Consider the following 17,974-nt stretch of genomic DNA (forward strand, 5'->3'; position numbering starts at 1 on the left):
CAATTTCTCTGGAGAGAATATTAGCACGCTGCTACAGACAGAACATCAATAACAGGGGAGATAAACTCTTCTGAAGCGTTAATTTTCTCAGTGTTGTGGAATCTAACTTATGCATCATCACTATACATGAGTGAGGGATAATGTGAGCAGGCACTGTAAACACCGTGCTACAAATAAAACAATATAATTCAAGTGGAATCTGCTTCTGAAAGAGATTTCCATTTGGTAACAGAGATGGGCTTTCAACAGTTTGCAATAACAACATTGCAGCCCGACACAGTTCCTTGCTGGCGGTATCTGCCTTTTTCACAGTTTTGCAATAAAACCAAATGAAAATAAAGGCCAGATCTTCTAGGTATGAATGAGCACAGCCCTACGAATCCAGCAATCTAGTAATCACGGGAAAAGGAAAGGCAGGAGCAAATACGGGGAAAGTAAATGTCAATTAGTTATTAAGGGTAGTTACATGCAAACTCATCCTTAGTCGTGTTGAACACAATACCATGTGGAAAGGTAATTTTCCTCTGCATTTCCAGTGCAGGCTTGATTTTGATCTGCAGTCTGGATGACCCAATCATTTGGACGTTGTGAATATTTAATACCCACTTAATTGCTTCAGTGGCAAGCAGTTTCCTCTTACTGCGCTTTCTTCACCCTGTAATGAGGTTAAAGGCAGCAAAAGGACCTCCAAGATCACCCAGCCTGCATGCCTGTGACTGTAGGACACTGGCTCCTTGTTGGGATCACACAGCTGGAGATCTGGCTCCCTAAGGAGAACTGTGAAAGAGAGGGAGCAACTCTTTTCTTTTTATCTGCCCTCCCACACATTTACTGTATCCAGGACACTGCTAGATCTAGGCAAATACTGCAAACGATTATGCACAAACATTCCTTGGAGTTTTTTTAATTAGCCTTGACCATTTTCTCACTCCTTTTACATGGGGCTTTCACTCCTGTGACTTTATTCTACCAGCTCTTTTCACTATCAGAGTATTCACTGAAGCAGCAAATTGTACATCATTATTGGAGATTATTCACTGAGAGTAAAGTGATAAATGAATTATTAATTCTCATTATTAGCGCTGTTGTCCTGTTGCCTGAAGCCTCACTGGAATCAGACCCCATTACTTTAGGTACTGTATAAGCAAACGGGGAGCGACAATTCTTGCTCCTGAAGGGCTTCCAGCCTCAGAAGGTGACAGGGCCATTCGGGAAGGATGCAAAGAGACAAGATGACTTCCTCAGCGTCGAAGCCAGCTCTTGGTGGCAGATCTGGGAACAGGGCTGCCCTCGCACATGCCTCTGGTGGAAGGAAACCTCAGGGCACAGCTTCTTCTCGCCTGCCTTTGTGCACTTACAGCCTCCTGGGGTAGGCCAGCCCTCCGCAGAGAGACGACACCTCTCCTCACCCATCCATGCAGCCTTTTTAACAGAAATGTGCAGGGAGAGGCAGGATTCGCCACCAGGGAGGGCAGTCCCTCACGGGCTCTGAAGCAACCCCACAAGAGATCCCTTGCTGGGCTGAAGGCACACTTACCTTCTCTGCTGGCTGGAGGGCTCAGCCCCCACCTCCCAAAAGCCTTTAGGCATTGTCTTGCACCTCCACATGTAACAGCTATCCCAGCTTCTCAGCTGCTTTCAGTACTGGTCAGGCTGTCCCTGCATCCACCACATCTTCTCAAGGTCAGGCAACACTGATCCTTCCCACAGAGCCTATGCTTTATGCTGCTGACGGCGTTGCACCTGAACCATAAAGCCATCATTGCATTTGAGACAAGATGTAGCCTCAAAAGACATTACTTCACCACTGCCCCACTGTACTCCTCCAGCAGAGGAAGTTCCCTCAAATCCAACACCTTGTGACCAAATTATAGCTGAATTTCTGGGGACAGCCCTCTGCACCTGGGCCAAGGAGCATTCAAAGGTTTATCTCACCCCTTGGTGACCAGCCCCAGTGCAGCGGGATTATTGCTGCCATGTCGTATCATTACACCAGCCCAACTCTTCCAGGAATATTCAGGCTGAGATACATTCAAGTGCCTAAGTGCAGGTGAAATTAAAGAAGGCCCCTCTGGATACCGGGGGAGCCGAGCACCTCCATGGTGCACCGGGTGCTGGGGGGGGAGCACCCGTGGCTCCGGGTCTGTGGCCATTCCCATCCCCTGGGGGCAGGCAGTGGGCACCGGGCAAGTACCGACTGGGTGAGAGATGGCACAGTCACACCCTCCTCCTTCTTGAGGAGCGTTGCACTAGCCACTAACTTCAGTACCTTCTGGTATGATGCTGTTGAACTAAATTGAATCTGTCCACTAGCCCTAAAGACAAAGCAACAAGCATGTGGAGCATGTGGGACCATTCATAAATTCAATTCATATTCCTCTAGTGAAGATGTGTTGTGAGACAGGTCTAGATACTTCATTTAAACTGACAGGAGGAGACCTGATAAAGACAGATTGGAAGAACAGAATCTCCAAACTACCGTCTCTTTCTTTGAGGAAGACATGTTACTAGCCCCCAGAAAAAAAATTGTTTTCATTCATAAATGTCTACAAATGCCCAAGTAGCAGATCCTTCCACTACAGTTTTGCGAGCCTTCATTAGTACACTCCTCATTCCAGATTTGTAACAAGCTCTACAGTGAGGTTTGCACTGCATTTCATGCCCATTTTAAATGCCCTAGAAGCCAAGGAATTCACATTTAAATCCCATTTTAAAATATCTTTTAGCCTAGAGCTATGTCTAAGGCATAAATCAGACCAACGAAATGCTGACATTGATTTTCCAGGTCGTCCGTGCTGCAAATGTGCAGGTATGGAGCATGTAACTGCTGCAGCCCCTCCCGTGCAGGTGAACAAGCCCTCCGAAGGATGCAGGGGGGGCAGCAGCTGCTCGAGCGGAGCCCGCCACAGAGACCTGATGCTCGCGGTCATGCAGGTTTTCCTCACACAGAGCAGCAATGAGAAAGGCACTGTTCACCCACGGTATATTCTTTACATATAGCATATTCATTATCTATAGTACTGATTGATAGTAGTAATGATACTTTAATCAATATTAATAACACCTAATATGAGCACTAAAAGGCCCCATTATTTTTCCAGTGTAAAGAGCTATGAGAAATAAATATCCTTTCCACCATTTGCAGTTCTACACTCAAAGCAAAAGGTAGATGAAGTAAGTGGCCAGAAAACCCCAAGGAAAGAGTAGGACAATATAGCAAAAGAAAAGTTTTTATTCCATTTTGAATTAACTCAGTGGTTTAGCTATTCCCCTACCATCTCCTGCCCCAGGCATCTGAACTATTTCTAGCTCAGTCATGGTCTTGCTGAACAGACAAGATGTTTTTAACCTTTCTGGGCAAAAGCTTTGTGCAATATGTGCAGTTCCTGCTGAGATAGACATAAATTCCATGCAGGACAAGCCTGCATATTTCAGAGGCCTAGGTTTTAATATAACTATCTGCAAACACAAAAAATTACACTTTTCCTCTCCCTAGGGGTGAAGTGCAGAAATGAAATAGCGTATCTGTACAATAAGCAAGTACGTTCAAACTCGCACTGCCATTTAGCTACATAAATCCTTTGCTAATGGTTAACTGAGGTTTTTTGTAATGCTAATCTTCAAACAAAAGTAAGACTAGGTATCTGCTCCTTTACTGCAGCCCTTAAATGCTTTGCTTCTGTGCCACAGACAAGTCTGGTTTCGAGCAAGATACTGCATCTTAAGGCATGTACCTTAAATACATATTGGTGTGGGTTTGGCTAGGACAGCATTTCAGAACCTGGTGGATTCTACACTAAGAAGATGCCCAGAGGTTTCCTTCTTTACTGAGTCTGTTGGGTTGAAAGCATGCTGCACACTCCCCTGGGGAGCACACCGCCTTGCTTGACACTCCTACAGTGACAAAACACAAATGGCCACTCTCAGTGCTTCTGCCACTAACGAGCACTTCTTACAACTTTATAGATTTATCCTTGGTCATTTTATTTTTCTGGATTTCTCTGATCTTTGGCTCAGAGGATTTTTTGAGCGTGGCCCCCAGCTTCCAAGTCAGGAACCTGAAATGCAGGTGTCGAAGCTGCCGGGAGCGGGTAGGAAGGAAGAAAAAGCCCCACAGAGGAACAGTTTCTCCACTCCTACACAGGCTGCAGTTTGCAAAATGTGATCAATATGATGTATAACTGTGGAAACCCACAGACACACAAATAGAACAAGAAAGGCACTGTAAAATACGTTGGGGCAGGAAAATGAATGATTTCTCTGTCAACCATTTAAAAGCAATCCAGTAATGTGAGCAATCAGAGGTGAAGAAAAATCAATACACTTCCCATGGTGCAGAAATGGAAAACAAGCTGGATTTTACTCCTGCAAAATCCATGCAAACAAAACCCAACAGATTAATTCTGCTTGTCAGTAAATGCGGTCATTTCTGCAGAAACACAACCACCTCTGGAAGAGCACTCTCCTTCGACACAATGCTGTGTTTATCGATGTCGGCTACGAAATCCCCACTGGTGTCAGTGGTATGGGATTGAGTCTTTACACGGTAATTATGAACAATTGGGTTTTATTCCCAACACATTTAATTTGTTTAATAAAAAAAACAACCAGGAAGACCTCAAGCAAAGCAAGCGAGGAAGAACAGAGCATGCCAAATACAGCCCGATCTCTACTTCTCTGCCTAATTTCCAGAAAGTGCAGCAGAGCAAAGAAGAAAAGCAATCCTATCCGTGTTAGAGAAAACAGACAATTACAGGCATGATTGGAGTGTCCCAAAGCAGCCATTTTTATACTCCAAATCGCAGCCAACTTCTGACTCCAGATAACAGGGCAAATGGCATCAGGAGGCTAAAGGAAGAAATTCCTGTAGCTGCTCAGGAGGGGTGGGGGTCCCTCCCGGAAAGTCAATGGGAGCTGCACGGGGGGAGTGTAATATGGGGAGGAATCAAAGGGGAGATGGATTAGTGGGCAGAGCCTAACGCAGCAGTACAATTTATCACAGTGTCCAAGCACTTTACAGAGCTACGCTATTTGTCTCAGGTCTCAGTGCCATGCCTGCACAGAAAGACAGATCTATTCGTTTTCCTTTCCAAACTTTCCTCTCCTATTGGACCCATGAAATACAGCCAGAAACATCATGGAAATTAAAGACCGTGGCACCGGCCGTAAAGATGACGGGAACTGCCAGGTGTTTAGTCAGCCCTTGAGCCTCAGCCAAACCCGTGTTTGTCATCACTGGAAGCACAATTACTGGCCATCTTCCCTCTGCACCCCGCCTAGCACAGGGCAGCCCCGTTGGTTCCTCTGGTCTTCTAAACACCACCACAGGCAGCGGCCCTCGGAAGCAGAGGCTGAGAAACCTGGATGTTTAGCAGCCCGGGCTACGCTCCAGCTGGGACCTAACCCTGACAGCGCACACGTGGAGCCCCTTACACCGAGCAGGCAGCCTCTGTCAACGGAAGGGCGCAGGAGGGGACAGTGCGCTGCCGGCAGGCACACCGATTGTGATTGTCCCCTCGGCTGCTCCTCTGCCTCTCTGGGAATCACCTGGCACCCACCCATCCCTGGACGGGCTCAGGGCCAGGCTGGACAGGGCTTGAAGCCACCTGGGCTAGCAGGAGGTGGCCCATTCCCACTGGGGGGATGCGATAATCTTTGAGGTCCCTTCCAGCCCAAACCACACCATGATTCTGTGCCCCAGGGGGACCAAGGCATCCTTAGCAGGGCTGCAGGAACAGCTACCAACGTGAGCAGCAGGCAGCCCAGCTCCTCAGCTGCACCACAGTACTACCTTGTTCCCCAGAATCTCAGCTCTCACTAATAAGTCACTGGCTCCTAAAGTGGGAGAAGAAAACTCCCCAAAAAAGGCCCATTTTGTTCTCAACACACACTACAGATGCGCACAGGGCACCTAGATGCAGGCAAGATGCTCTCGCTACTGGCAAAGCATGGCTTTTAGGTGAAAAATTATGAAGCTGCGAGGATCTTAACGTCAAGAAATACCTAGTTTCTGCAGGAAATACGTTCCCTAAATCCATTCTCATGGATGCAACTGCTTTCCTCTCATCACCTTTCCTTTTAGCTGAGCTGCTTACAGGATTAACCTCTAAATCAAACTCTTCAAAAAAACCAAAGTTCATACAAATCTGTTACTAATCTTCTTCCAAACTTGGGGGGGTGGGGGGAAGACTTCACAAAACTGCAAAGGCTTCTGCTCGGTTAACTGGCAGACAATGAAGACAAATGCAAGGGGAGAAGGCTCTGGAAGGCTGTTGCAAAAAAACCATCACCCCACACCAGAGCCATAGCATAGTTTAGGATGGTGCTGTTCCAGCAGCCCATGCAATTGCTCTGCTGGGATTTAACAACAGGAGAGGCCTCCTTAGACCTCTTGGCTTAAGCCAAGGCTCCAGGTCTCCCCTGGCAGAAGCTGGGTGGAGGTGCTGGCTCCCCCCGCTCACTGCCATGCAGCACCAGGGACTGCGGTGGGGGCTCCTGCACCCCCTGCAGCAGCACTCAGCAGGGTGAACACTGAGGCCGTGCAGCATCCCCACGTGCAACACAGAAAGCGAGGTAACGCTGAGAAGAATTTCAAGCAAGCCTAATTATGATAAAAATTCTTTGAAATTTCAGCATTTGCTTAAGTTGTAAAGGAAGCTTTAGTAACTACGAAAACAAACCTGCCTTTCTCAGCTCGCTGCACACCATCGGTGCTGAACTTTTCCTAATAGCAGCTGTTCCATTTCTGAGAGGTTGCTCTATAGCATGTGACTTTTGAGGTCTCTTGCGGCACCTCCCACCTTGCAAAGAAAGAAAGTTTTTCCCATTTCAGTCAAGCACATAAGCTCTGAAGCTTTTACAACTAAACGATTTACATTTATGTTACCTTTAGAATTCTGCGGCGTGCTCGGATTTTATTTCTCAAGTACAGAGCAGTGGCAGGCGGCCAGGCAAGTGAGCGCTTCTCGGCCGAGGCGATGCTGCCGCTCTGTGGCTCCTGCGCTGACACCCTGATCCAGCCTGCACCTGCACATCACTGAGACTCCGGGGGCTGTGTACCCTTTCAAACAAAGCATGTCATGTTTACCGCCTTTGCATCACTTGTGCTGTCCACATAGGTTAGAACAGTTTGAAAGAGCCTTTTGTCCTGGCATATGGTGAGCTGGATTCAGGTCCTGCACATTAACTGGACGGGCAGATACAAAATGAACCTTCATCCTGAAGGACCTACACACACAGTAAGGAGGAGATGGCCCTTGGTCACACAGCCAGGGACACCAATGCACTCATGCACTATTGGTAAGTCAAACACAGCCACTCCTCTCGTTGAACAGCAGCTCCCTCCCGGTTAGCACTAAGGGGGACTGGAAAGATGGCACTCACCAACTGCCAAGGTAAAGGACAGTGCTGAACAGGCCAGGCAAATCCTTTGGCTCTGAGAGCTTTTCACTCAAGCCAGTCTTTCCACACACCCTCCACTCCCCCAAAAACACTTAAATTCAGTTTAATGCAGGAATAAAAATCTCTGCCCTCTGTTCCAAGCAGATCAGCTTCTCAGAACAACTGCTCCAAGCCTTTAGGATCCATGGCCCATCACCCAAGGCACCATGTGCACCTGCAGCGGGGACCCACACTGATGCCCCCCTGTCATGGTAACACATCCACCCTCATTTGCTTTTTGCCCAGGAGGGGCATTTTCCTGTGCAGGCTGCACAGACCCCATCCTCCACAACCGCTGCCACAACACATCTATTTTTCATTCAATATTCCAGATTGGCTTTCTGAGTTGTTGGTAGGTTTCCTTCAGGCACCCCAAAATGAAAAGCCACTTGCACCAGCAGACTACGGGTTAAACCAGACAGTCCATACGATTTGCTGAGAGTCGAAGAGGCCACCCCAGTTCACACAGCAGTCAGCAGCACAGACCCAGGCAAAGCACTGCCAAAAGACAAAACATCTGAGATGAAGAGTGCAAGTTTCAGAGTCTTCTGACAAGTGTTTTTGATTTCCCTTCCTCATTCCACCCCTTCTCTTTTTATAGCTCAGCTTCTTTGCTGTCTCCTATCCTCAAGCACTCAAGTAGCAAATTGAGATTAGAGAGAAGACATCTGAACAAACAGCTTCTACTACCTTCCAAAAGGAACTCTAAAGCTCTTAAAAAGTAGCTCAAAATACATTGTTTTGAGGTAATGCATGCTAGGGGATGAACTACAGCAGTGCCATTCAAGGCACTTTTGACAATACAGATCAAGTCATGAAAGTGCTTTTGCAAACACTATGGCTTGTCTCCAGCTGCGGGCAGGAGAGCAGGAATTACTCCTTCCCTTTTCCCTTCTGCAAGACAAGAGAAGGAATATGCATCGAGAGCATCATCTCCATGGTGACGGCAGGGAAGCAGCAGGAGGTTTCCTAGAAAACACTGGGTTTGGTCAGAACTAGTGCAGTAAATGTAGCGGCTACAGAAAAACCTTTCAATTAATCAGCTGGAAGAAAGAGTCGGAAGCGATGTTTCTAAACGAACAAGCAGCAACAGAATCTTCCCTGGAAATCTAGACAAGGCACTATCATCTGCTCAGGGCTGGCCATGTCATAAGCAGTCAAGACCTGATTCCATTTTAAAGTTAAAGGGCATTTGTCCTTAGGCTAATGACACTAGCAGAAAATACTGTGACATGTCCACAGGCATGCAATTTCCAAGCCCACTCTGCTGCCTGATGTCACGCTTCTCCATATATCCCCATCCTAATGGCATTCTGAAGCAGCAGAAATGGCAAAAGCGGCAATGCCATTTCTCGGAATAAAGCCAAACTCATTAAGCTAATAAAGCCATGTAAATAGCATAATGAATGCTTTTTCTGCATATGGCATCAAACTCCGTAACAACTTGTCTGAAAACTGTCCTGGTTAGTACCTGTAATGATGCAACATTACAGCAGAGGAAACCTGACTTCAATTAATAAAGCTGGAAAATTCTACAGCTAAGTACAGCTGCCAGTGTGCTCGTTATCCAGCAACGTAACAACAAGCATGCTATTATTTAGCCCTTCCCCTTGTGTTGCTTAAACTACTCACTGTACTGTCATTCCTAATTTTGTAGGAGCTTTCCGCAGAAGGAGCCCTATCTCATACCTAGGAAGTATAAAGCATATGAAAAGCACTGTTTAAATAAGACAACTGATGCATGGCAAGAGAGACATCAAATTGCCACTTAAATGTTGCTTATGCAATCACATCAGGAGGTACTGATGAACTGCAGTCACTCCTGCACGTGTCCTGTTATCCTGAACTTTCAGGGCTGTGACAATTTACATTAGATGCTAATTCATCTGCAGAGCTCAGACACATTTTTAATATGTTCTGTGATCACTTCCATTAGCCTTTCTCATTTGTTCAAAAGCTCTGTGAGTGCAGGCTGGACAAACACCTACAATCCACAGAACCAGCCAGCTGTGCTGCCGGCTGGGACGGGACCCAGAGCACATGCGGTACCTCTCAAGGATTCCCTCCCAAGCCAGTACAAGCCACCTTGTAAATTAATCCTCTGCAAGAGGTTGAATCACTGAGAAAGAGGGAATGCTTTTTTTTTTTTTTGAAGGCGAGAATAACCCTCTGACAAAACGTTACTCAAATGCAACCGTTTTGTAAAAGCAAGCAGATGATTGAGCTTTCATTCCTGCATTTCCAGTGCCACCTTCTGTTCAGAAGAAGAAACCTCCGAGTTTCAGGAGCTCCAAGGAACGAAGCTGCAAAATCCTTCCCACCCACGTGGGAACACAGTCACTACTGAAATTAGATACTGGAAAATTTACATTTTCAGTAGCTCAACAGCACATTGAATTGTGTGCTTAAGACACCCACACCTGCCAAAAACTTCTAATTTTATGAAGGAAGTACATCAACTTCACTTTGTGTTTTCCATAAATTTGTACAGCTTCTGGGATGACATGTAATGGATGAGAGAAATAAACATCCATTATTATAAGAAAAAAATCAAACTGAAATATAACTCTGGCTATTAAATATCAAAACTTCTTGTTAAATGAAATCACAGGACCATATGCATATGTGAACAGAGATAGTTGGTTTTATTCTCTGCATCATCCCGAGTCTCCCCAGGGAAAGGTTTGAAGTGGCTTTCAACTCCATTAGACTGCCTTACAGCCACTGTGCACTGCCTATGCTTTGGAAACACACACCTCATCCTTGACTCTAACCAACAGCATGTACAAATGACTGCTGTAAGCAATTATTGTGAATAGTTTTTTGCATATTATATCAAGAGTCCACAGGCATTTAAAAAAAAAAAAAATCCCTAAATTGGATTTTCTTGTCCCTAGCTCCAAATTTAAACATTAAGACCAAACGTGCTTTTCATTAGCACCTGCCTGGATTGCTTCCTAAGCTGCATAAAGCCATCCATTAGAGCTGGATCTGGACCAGTGACCTAGCAGAGATGCCCAGACACCTCATCACTGGTGATGCTCAAAGTCACATTTGGAGGGGGCTTTGAGCAACCTGATATAGTGAAAGATGTCCCTGCCCACGGCAAGGGAGCCAGAGTAGATGATCTGTAAAGGTCCCTTCCAACCCAAACCATCCTGTGATTTCATTCTTCATTCTACTTTCCTACAGTGACTAGAAAGTTACTTGATAAATTACATTTAGGAGGTTTTCCAATGAGTACTATTCAGCATGATTATCCAGTGCATATAGACTTTCATTAAAAAGACAGGCAGTGTTATCAGCTTCCCTAATAGATGTACCACACTGTTCTGCCAGATCTGATAAGCTCTGAAGATGATTCAGAACAGCCTTAAAATGTCTAACCACTTTTAATTGTGGTTGGGTTGTCACGGTTCACTGGTGGGTGGCAGCAGGGCTACAAGCATTGCCGCAAGCATCGCCAGCAAGCACCCAGGCAAGGCAAAGCCAATGGTGCTGGGTGCTCGATGCAGGTGACCCCAGGTGCTGCCCAGGGGAGCGGGCAGGGCAGCAGCATCTCAGGCTTCTCCGACCCAGCTTTGCCTAACACAAAGCCAGCAGAGCAGAGAAGCGGCTCTGGTTTTCCCTGGCCACGTGCGGACACTGAACGCCGCTCCCTCCCCACACCGCAGCTGAGGCAGGGCAGCTGGCTCTACTCCAGCTTCTGCCACAGATGGTGGGTCCCAAATGTCACTTGTTTAGGTCAGCGGTTTTCAAACCAGGGGAGGCAGCACATCAGTGTGGTGACTTATGTTTGGTTACAGGCTCGCAACAGTGAGCTGGCATTCTGAAGGGCTGACAGCAACCCCTTGCTGCTGCGTTTGTGATCCATTCAAGTACCCTGTGTGAAGTTTTAGGTACAGTTATGTGCTGTGCTTGTAGCATCAAAGCCTACTTCATGTCTTCAGATGCTCCTGTAACTGAATGACCAAAATATTCTCTTCCACGATCAGAACTAGAAGTCCATGACATAGTCAGCATACCTACAAGAGGCAGAGAAGATGCTTGGGCAGTAAAAGTCCTCAACCATCTTTCCATGATCCCAGTCCTCCGAGCAGGTAAGGAGCCAAGCAAAAGCCACTGTGTTCCCAGCTCTGGCTGAGAATGAGCAATTCATTCCCAAAACCAAGCTGGGTACTCCGTTCTTAGTTCTGAGGAAATCTGGAACTGAATGAATTAAAAAAACAAAAAACAAGCAAACTGCTAACGCCTTGTAAAGTGCAGAGAAAGAAAGATAACTTCCAGGTGAGAAAATCACGCAAACCAATACCGTTGCACAACTGAAGAAGATATCTTAATTCAGTGAGTAATCTAGTAATAAACCTCTAGGAAATAAATGCTGTGATGATTACTTGTATTTTCTTCTTAGACCTAGATTCATGCTTGAATGGATTCTCTGTAGTTCATAAGAAAAGGAAAAGCAGCAGAGTTTCAAAGTGCCACTCATCACGTGCATCTGTCTTAGACCCCAGAGAATGACGGTCCTGACTGGAGCATCTCAAGTTCAAAATTATATAGAATAAGGCTGCACTGTAAAATTGTGTACACAGCATATCATAATTGCAGCTACTTGCTGGAATAAATTATGGCAAGTGTCTCAAATATTCTAGGGCTGAACTGAAACAGGTTCTTCAGCTAAAACTAGAAGAGCTTCCTGCTCAGAAAAACCTAACCCCATACTAGAAATCAGACTAAGCTCAGTGACCTCTTGGGAAGAGGATCTGCAATATCTGGGTTTGTGTTTCACCTGATGAGTAAGACTCCCCGCAGCTGAGCACTCCCAAGCACATTATTTAAGGATTTGGTCCATCTCAGCTATAACAGTGAGAAATTTTGCTCCATTACTATCCCCCAAATCCTCTGAAACCTGGATTTAGGCAGTTGTTTCCAGAACTTGCAGTTTGTTTAAACTGGAAGAGTGAATGAAGCAATTCTGGCCGAAATGTCTGTTTTGAGCTGTTTTCCAGTTGTCTGGAGAATTTGAGTTTCCCTCCTACCAAATCTGAGAGTCCAGACTGTTTGGGCAAGTTTCCAAATTCTGGCTGGAACACTCAACCATTAATTCCCATCTTGCCCATCTGCTGAGTCTAGAAAAGATCTCTGTACCTTTAAAACATACGTCTGAGCTGCCTGTTTAACTGTCAACAGTCTCAGACTAATTTTAAAGCTTAATTTATTTAAACCTCTCAGGGTTGCTACTGCTCCGTATATGAGGAACTGTGAAAAATTTTGCACTGCATAATAATAGTCTTGGGTTTTACCAGATAAGCTTACTGTGCCAGCAGGCAATGGTGCAGCTGCCAGAGAGGCACCAGCCCTGACTGGAAATGGGGAAACGTGACATGGCAGAGGCTCTGGATAATCCCACCCATCCCAGCTCAGCTAGGAGATGGCAGCTGACTTCAACGGTCCTCTTACAGTTTGAGCTGAATACACACAAGGTGTTCAGCCACCTCAGGGAAGATGAATGCCACTTGTACTCTGTCACCAAATAAATCACCTGTACTTACAGGGTCCAGAGGTGTCCTCATTTCAGCTGGGAGAGAGTTAGTTTTCTTCTTAGTAGCTGATGCAGTGCCACAGTTCGGGTTTGGTGTGAGAACAAGGCTGATAGCACACCGATGGTTTTAGTTGCTGCCATGTAATGTTTGTATTAAGCCAAGGACTTCTCAGTTTCCCAGGTGCTGCCAGCGAGCAGGCTGGGGGCACAAGACGTCAGGAGGGGACACAGCCAGGACAGCCAGCCAAAGGGACGTTCCATCCCATGGGACATCAAGCTGAGCATGTATAAGCTGGGGGAAGAAGATGGAACTTGTCTTCCCAAGTCCCCGTTAGGTGTGCTGGAGCCCAGCTGTCTGGGGGATGGCCGAGCACCTGCCTGCCATGGGAAGCGCTGAATGAACTCCTTGTTTTGCTTTGCTTGCGCATGCAGATTTTGCTTTACCTGTTACACTGTCTTGATTTCAAGCCACAAGTTTTCTCACTTTTACTCTTCCAATCCTCTCACACACGTGATGCTTAGTCACCAGCCAGGGTTAACCACAAAAGGGTATCCTCTACAATTGAAGATGAAGCCCTGCTTGTTTTCGCTTGCTGTCCAGATTAATTACAAAGCAGAATAATGTCATGTGTACTAAATGAATGCATATAATTTTTTACTGACCAATAAAAATTAAATTATGAAAAAAGTTATGAGTGTACACTCTTGCCACTGAAAAATGCAAGGAAGAAAATGCAGAAAATTCCCCTTTTTGATTAAGCCAGTTATGAGTGTTGCCCGAGTGCAGAAGAGGTACGTCCCAGGCAAGCTCATCAGTACTGAAGGGCTCCATGGGTTTGCAGTTTCTCACATTCAGTTGTTTACAGCGGTTTGAATTCCTGTCACAGTCTCCTGCACAAAGAGGATTTCCAGGGGCTGACCCCATCCTAAACATTTTACATCTTTTGTTCCAAGACACTTATAAGGACACTGACTGCCACAAAGCCAAACATCCCCTGAAATTCCTTGACTGATGGCAGCTACTCCCTGCAGTGGGGGAGCCTCGGGCAAAGCAAAGGCAAAACCCACAGGTGCTGAGCTCAGGGAGGACCCTGACCAGCCCCACTGTGAACCACTGTTTCACAGCTGGCTGCCTCCTGTTCAGCTGTACCTACCCCTTCATAGCTCACTCTGGGGCAAGGAGCACGTGGCTGCACCCCATGCTCTCTGGTCCTGCTCACGGCAAGGGCCAGCTGAGAGTAGCATCCTCCTCCCAGCACAACAGTCCCGAGCCAGCCAGGCAGGGTCAGCAGTGGTGGGTTTGTTGCATGTTTCTGGTAGGGAGCGAGTAGTAATCAAGACCCTGTAAAATTGTAGAGTGTTTCAAGTAGCCCCAAATATAACAAAAATCTTGATGTTTCTGAAATGAAACAGACCCAAAAGTCTTTTTGCTAAAAAGCAACTCAGGGTTTCACAAAGCATTTGTTACAGACCATGTAAAATAAAACGATTCAATTTTGAAGTCACATTTGGCCAAGGCCCCCTGTCCAGGAGTCGGAGCAGCATGTTAAAACAGAGCTGGGGCACTTTGCAGGGCAGCCGCAGCCACAGGCACAGCTGAGAACACACTGCTGCACGCTCCTTACTCAGCTCACATATGCAAGACAGGCACCTGCTGAGTCTTTTCTTTTGCCTTGATCTGGTAAAGCTTCGCCTTCTCTCCTATACTCCCCAGCTAATTTAACAGCCCTTCCATGGCACAGCAGTAATGTTTCTCACTCCAGCAGGTTCCCCAGCCCTAACCGCCTTGCCTGCTTCTGCCAGTTTCAAGAAGTCTTGTTAAACAAAAATCACAGTGGTTATGTGTGGCTCCCACTGCAGAACAGGATAAGAATAGTCACACATTGCTGCTCCTGCTCCTCAAACAGCTCTAAGAAACCCACAGTAATTAAGAAACACCTAAAATCAATGTTCTCACTGACAGCCCTTGTAACATGGTCGTTCAGGCTGTATTAAGCCTCTGTTCTTACACTCCATAGCAAAATGTCACCCTTGTGGCAAAGGGATTCAGGGAATTCACAACATTTTCTGTAATTAGGAAGTATTTTGCAGTTTCAAGTTACTTTTGCTGTTCTGTACCGAGGAAAAAATGTAACCTCTGCACTTCAGAGCCATCCCTGTCACCTGTCTAGATGGGGCAGGTACAACCTGCAGACTACATCTACACATCATCAGCCTACATCTACTACAGGTGGGTAAGCAGTGCCCACCTCCAACCCCAGCACTCCACGTAAGTCACTCAGTTGTCCCCAGCCTGGGGGGTTCTGTCCTGGCCTCGCACTTGCCACCGGCCCACACAGCAAGGTGCAAGGCTGGGCTGGCCCGCCACGCAGCTCCCCGAGCTTCTGGAACAGCAAGTGCATTGCTGGTAGTGCAGCTCCCTCACAGAGTGCCCAGCCTTCCAGGGACCTCGACCAAGAGCACATCACTCCTTCAGTGGGTTTTCCTGCATTGCTCTTCACATTATTCTTCCCTTTCAACTCTCGGAACAAACCTTATTTTAAAATAATAGTCATTAAAATGTAATATTTTAATGAAAAGAAGATATCCGAGTATTAATTTTAAATTTTTACAAAGCATTCCCTGACATAACCAGCCTGCTGCAAGTTAGATGGATTCATTACATGTGTAGAGTACTGGATACACGGGTTTTCTGCTATTAACAAGCTCCATTTTATTACTCTTTCAAGATCAATTGTGACACTTTTAAAATGGCTTGTGCATGCATGGCTATGCCTTTCAGGACTCGTGGGGAACCCAAATGGAATTGTTACAGCAGGCCCAGGTTTCGGGAGAAGCAGGCAACTGCCCTGTGTGTTTGAGCAGAGCACAATCATCCCCCTTGAGACCCAGATCGCTAGGCTGAACCTCAGGCTCCCCCCCGAGCGGAACCAGATCAAAAGATGGTCAAAGGCCTCAGCCAGAAAACCCTCCTATAGACAAATCCCTTTGTTTACTGTATGAGGAGAGCTGATTGCTGAAGTGAGCAAATCTGGCTCCTTACCAAGGTGAGGAGTCACAGCCAGCATCCTGCGAGAGGGGCAACGGACCTTGTACCCCGCACCACAGGCTGCCCGCTGCTGCCAGAGGTTGAAGTGCTGTGGAGCAGCAGAGGTGCCCTTCTGCTGCTTTTTGCAGGGACTGGAGGCGATCTCCAATTTGATGCCCCACCTGAGGGGATGCTAGTTGCATCCACAGTGGTAAAAATTCAGTGATGCCCTGGAAAATTCAGAGAGACATCTGCATCTCAGAATATTTTTGCTCTTCAATTCACTGTGTCTTGGACACTGAATATACAAAACAAAAAAGCCAACACCAAACCAGAATTTCCAAACTTAGTGCCCAGCTAGTTTTCACATTCCTGTGAGGACCTGTCCCTGGACTTAAGAACACCGCCTTGTGAGAGTCTGATTTTGGGTGACACACAGCTCATCCCCTACTACACACTGAGGAAAACAGGAGTCAGGCATCCCCTCCTTCCAGGTGTAGCCTCCAGACCCTCTGAAGTTCCAACAGCAGGATGCTGCACCTCACAGGAGCGAGACAGGAGGGACAGAGTTAATTCACGGGGGAGCTGGGTCTTGGGGGGCTGCTACAGCCCAGTCCACTGGCAGTGCAGAGCAAGCCCAGGCAGGACTTCGTTAAAGGGCTGCACATAGATGGGGGCTGGGTTTGCTACACATTTAGAAGGGCCAAGATCACAACAGGTCCACGCATGCTTTTTTTCCTTACAGAATCCACAGTGGATGTTCTCCAGTATGCAAATGAGGATATGAACATGCTTGACTGTAGGATCAGCCCTTACGTTACAGCAGACGCCCAGATCCCCTGGCCTGAGGGAGAAGTCGAAGCCAGCAGTTCAGACTCCTGGTTCACGTGCACCATAAAACACACAGCTGGAAAATACACAGCTACAGCCCTCCTTGTGCAAGACCAGCAAGAGAAAGCGAACTGAGATCCCAGACAGCTTTTCCCAGGCATTGCACAGCGATAACATGTTTCAGGTAAAAGAAAAAGTAACATTCCCCTAGGGACATTCATATACTCAAAGTATTGAAGGGAAACGCAGCTGGTCAGGGCATTACAGGTGCAGACCCAAAAGCTAATTGGCAAACAGCGACCACTTGCTGCATTTCAACTCCACCCCACACCCAAGACATTTTCAGAAAGATTATGTGGAGGAAACCTGCCCTTTCCTCCCCCCATCGACACTGGGGTGTTACAAATCCAAACTCTGGTTTTACACATTAAGGTAGTTGTCACCAGCACATCAGTTCCCAATACTTAGCTTCTGGACTTCTACGATTACGCACCTCGGTCTATTTTTAAAAGCCTCCTGAGTTTACAAATAGCTTAAGCTAACTTTTTAACATACTGTAAGACAAAATGCTTTTATTAAAAAAGCATATGTTCTCCCTTGTGTTGATGATTATGCATACATTGCAGAAGCTAATAACTTCAAATCAGCTTCTCAGAAGCATAATTGTTTTCTATTTATATACTTCCATGCCATCACCACTAAAAGCCCTAACAGCAAACACTTACCACCAAAGCTTTATTGTAGCCATACCCATTAAGCCTTATCTTTGGTTTTCAGCAGACAGAGCACTCTTACGGGCGCTGCAGCTTGAGCATTCAGGAGGACTTCCTGGTGAAGAAGCGGAAAGACGCTGGTCAGCTGGCAGGCGCACAAGGGCTGCAAGCCAGGGCAAGGCTCTAGTTCCCATCTCCACACCACAAACCGGTGTTGCAAAACCCCCACCCCACCCCAGGACATAGTGTTACCTAATCAACAAAGAGGCAACCGTGATGCTTAAAAACAGCAGAAAGGAGGCTCTGAGGTCAGGCAGCCCATGACACAGTGGCTCGGCCTCTGCAGCAGAAAGGCTCCCAGCCTGCACAGCAGGGTCAGCGACACTGGAGCAGGTACCCAGCACCACGCGTTGCTGCAGG

General features: G+C 46.7%; 1 long non-coding RNA gene across 1 annotated transcript; it reads right to left on the minus strand.

Annotated features, from left to right (window-relative positions):
- Positions 1-440: 440 nt before the first annotated feature.
- On the minus strand, positions 441-17,658 carry LOC130148038 (uncharacterized). Its single transcript, XR_008821456.1, has 3 exons — positions 17,567-17,658; positions 1,538-1,743; positions 441-655 (listed from the first exon to the last, which is right to left on the minus strand). It is a non-coding gene; the product is annotated as an uncharacterized LOC130148038 (long non-coding RNA).
- Positions 17,659-17,974: the final 316 nt, after the last annotated feature.

This window comes from Falco biarmicus, chromosome 1, assembly GCF_023638135.1.
Source record: "Falco biarmicus isolate bFalBia1 chromosome 1, bFalBia1.pri, whole genome shotgun sequence".
NCBI lineage: Eukaryota > Metazoa > Chordata > Aves > Falconiformes > Falconidae > Falco > Falco biarmicus.